General features: G+C 36.5%; 1 pseudogene; it reads right to left on the bottom strand.

Moving 5' to 3' along the window:
- Window positions 1–3790: 3790 nt before the first annotated feature.
- LOC120356691 lies at window positions 3791–3882 on the bottom strand (annotated as a pseudogene).
- Window positions 3883–4140: the final 258 nt, after the last annotated feature.

The following is a 4140-nucleotide window of genomic DNA, read 5'->3' as shown; positions in this document are numbered from 1 at the left end:
TTCATTTATTTTTATCTCATTCGTAAAACAACTGGTCCTTTCTAATTAGAGTTTTATTTTCTTTTTCACAGTCATGGCAACCTCAGACAGCGAAGAATTTGAAAGTGCAGACGAGAGTGTTGACGTAAAATCAGCTGGCGGCAAGAAAGGACAGAAAGGTGCGTCAAAAACTGAATCCAAGAAAACATCATCTAAAAAACCGTCTGCCGTAGAAATATCAGATTCTGCCGCAGGAGACAGTAGTGCTAGCAAACCAAGTGACAGTGTTCCAAAATCTGCAAGCTCCATAGACGAGGAAAAGGTCTTTGATATGTTTGACGATAAAACTTCGCAAAGCCACGTTAGCTAGTAAAGAATCCGAGAAGAATGTCACGAGTAAAACACCACAGGGAACCCAAACCGTCGAATATCGGGAAAAAGTTGGGATCCAAACTTGGTACGTCGGTTTCAGCGAAAGAGAAATCATCAGATGTCAAATCACAAAGTAGTCGGACAGTAGGAAGAAGGTTGACGAGCAAAAGACGGATGAGAAAGTGTGTGTTAAACAAAGTGAAACGACTGTGAAAAAAGAGGAGAGTAAACCGGAAGTGAAGACAAACCCTGACGATGGATGGGAACTGGAGGATGGTTTCGAAGTTCGGTCAGCAATGCATCTAAACCAAAAAATCAGCAGGAGTTTGGGAATTGTTTCCCGTTTGAATAAACTTTCTAGTCTTACAACAAATACGAAAAATGAGGCGGTGGTAAGTTGAAAATTTGACTTTCTCCTTCTAATACATGATATGCTTAATACAATTGATACCAGTTTTGGGCTTAAAGCCTGTTGTTTCTTTGCCAAATCATTCATAGTTGAGAAGATATTGTATTTCTCAAGTATACACACGCATTAACACAATTCATTGTAATAGTCAACACTATATTATGTGTTCCCATGCGTAATGTTCATGATAACAACTTTCAAGTACTAGGATGTATTAAGGTACTTTTCTACCCAAAATTATGGAATCGGTAGCGTCATGTCATGAATAAAATCAAGAACACTAAATAAATAAATCAAATATAAATCAAGAACACTAAGGGACGGTTTCCAAGCTCGGTATTTAGCCAAGTTCTAGACTTTATACAGCTGGAGTCAGAAATTGGCTTTCCGAATGGGTCGTAGTTGCAGTTTTTATAACAATCATTATTTTCTCATTTCCATAAATTGGAAACGTTTTACCTTGACAAAATTAAACATTCCTTAATAATTCAAAATGCTGGAACTTTATACTATTTCTTTCATTTTAGTTTGTGTTTATTTTTAGTTGTTTGAAATTTAATTAAACGTGACTACGATTACGCCCGTTTCGGAAAGCCAATTTCTGACTCCAGCTGGTATAAGTATAGAACTTAGCTAAATTCCGAGCTCGAAAACCGGCAATAATAGCTATATCAGTGTTTCTGATTGAACCAATATAATCAAATCTCATGTGGAATATGATTTGGAGTCCAATGCAACAGGTCCCAAGGACATATCTTCAATGATTATTGAGATATTCAAAAAATTTGAACATTCAATGTATAATGCCGCATCCACATGTTGGCCCAATGAAGGCCAATGTCGACCAGCGCCAGTATGTGGATAGGTGGTTTGACTGCGCTGAGTTTCATTGACCTACGTAGGGTTACCAGGCTTGGTCAACATGTGGACTATAGTGAGGTCCACTTTATAATGGCAGTGTTTGATTAGCAATGAATGCTATTGCTATCCTTGTCTATCATTCAACAAAGCGGATAGCGCTACCCCTTTCTTGCTTTGCTCTGTTGCCAAATCGTCTTTTAACAATGTAGAGTTATTAAATAATTAACAAAATATTTCATCTTAATTATGTGAATTCATTATGGAATTATTAAAAAATATCATTTATTGCTTCATAAAATATAATTGAATATTTTAAACGAGAATTTACAGTTAATATTACATCAATAAACCTGTATCTGCTACTGTCTATAGAAGGCATTGACAAGGCAGAGGTTCGGCAACGTTTTTCTCCTATCTTTTTTACACTGCCATTATAACGTGGACCTCACTATAGCATAATGTGGATTTCACTATATGCGTATTGAATTTTATTTCCAAAACGTACAAACTTTTCACCTATGTGTATTAAACTAATTTTCAAAAAACTAACTTACGGTACCTCTGTTTGTGACAATGACAGGCAGAGGAGAAACCCCCCTCCGCATCAGCTGACTCGGGTGGATCAGGTTGGTCAGGGTGGGCGGAGGGGTGTCAGCTCTATTCTGTCGACCGCCACAGAGGGTGTGACCACACTCACCAGTCACGTGTCGGCTGGACTCAACACTGTGCTGGAGAGTGGGCTGGGGGCGCCCGACCCCCAAGTGCTGGCTGAGGTCTTAGAGAGGGAGAAGGCCGAGAAGGAGAAGGAGGGAGAGACGAAGGGTGAGTGAGAAACCAAGGAGTAGTGTAGAAGGATAAATATTTTGGGTCAATATACATAAGTTAAAGCATTTAAGGATAGAAGGTTGAATACTCATACAGTGCCCTACGTAAGGTGAACAGCTGAAGACCATAGATCTACATAAAGTTTATTTTTTACTTTAGGGCTATTCTTGAATATAAATAAAAATAGAAATCCAAGTACCCTTTTAAAATTATTGTCTATTCACAACATGTTTCGGGCTATAATAAATAATAATAATAATAATAATAATAATTCGTTTATTTCACTGCATTTTTACAATGACATTTACATTCACTTACATTTTTTTATATGATGCCATTATCAATCATAATAATACTTGATTACCCAATCATATCAAACAAATAATAATATACAATACTGCAAAATCTGTACTAATAAACTTATACAAATCATGAAAAAAGGTCCATCCCTCTTAAGCATAAGCTTGTGCTGAGGGATGAGTCGTAAGAGCAATTAAATTATTACATAAAAAATATGAACAAAATAATAGAAATGTGTCAAAATAATAGAAACAAAATAATAGAAAAAGTGTGAAAGATAAATAATAAATACAATTTTCAAACTATAATTAACTAGATTACGTAATTATTGATGCAGTTATGGCATCATATAGCCGAAACCATGTTGTAACTAAACAATTTTAAAAAGGATACATAGATTTCTATTCTTATTATATTGTACAGAAATTTGCAACATAAATTACTATTCGTGAAGCTATGTGTAGCTCTCATACTGTGCCGTTCTTAAGGTGCGTACAGATTTACGCGCCGCGAACATGAGCAATTCACTTTTAAGCTGATGCCAAGCTTTTTATATCTGTATCTTACCGTTTCTGTAAAAATACAGATATAATCAGCTCATTAAAAGTGAATTGCTCATGTTACGCACTTTATCTTACGCATTTTTACATCTCACCCAACAACATAGTAATAGTAGACAATAGTCGACAGTATCGGCTTCAGTTAACAAAATATCGGCTTGAACACACTCAGGGACAATAGTAGCTTCCATCGTGAAGAGAGGATAGCATAAGAAGATATCCCGTGGTATAGGGCGTTTATGTTCCAAATTTTATAGTTTACTCTAGTCGATAGTCCAAGTAGTTTTTTGGCTGAAGCTATGTGACGCTGGTAGTCTCTCATACTGTGCCGTTTTTACACTCCCACCCCAACAAAACAGTAATCGGCTTGAGATAACAAAATAAGTTTGAAATTTGGAACATAAACGACCTACCATGGCATGTCTTCTCATGCTATCTTTTCTCTATGGTCAAAACATAGTGATGGGGTGAGGATAGAGTGTATTAGAGTAGAGTAGACTTATCAGGTGTTCCACTCCACAGAAATCTTTAGTAAAAGGCGAAAGATGTATTCGACTTTAAAGAGGAACCAGAGCTGTATTACAGGAGGTAACAGAGAGATGAAGATAATGAATGTATATAAATGTGGCAGAACATATTGGAGCGGCGAAAGCTGAGTGTATCAGAGAATGTAGCTGAGAGAGTAGAAAATAATGCAGGTATTCAATGTATGTCTAATACTGCATTATTGGAGCGGCCGGCGAAGGTGGGTAGAAAGTAGAAGGAAGCCGGACAACCAGACACATTATTATTTTGTGTCTAATTTTATTTCAAACACTCAGTTACCTTGTCTAA

Source organism: Nilaparvata lugens, unplaced genomic scaffold (assembly GCF_014356525.2).
Source record: "Nilaparvata lugens isolate BPH unplaced genomic scaffold, ASM1435652v1 scaffold7515, whole genome shotgun sequence".
NCBI classification, from domain to species: Eukaryota; Metazoa; Arthropoda; class Insecta; order Hemiptera; family Delphacidae; genus Nilaparvata; species Nilaparvata lugens.
Note: the sequence above shows the minus strand (reverse complement) of the source record. Positions and strands in the feature narration are given on the sequence as shown.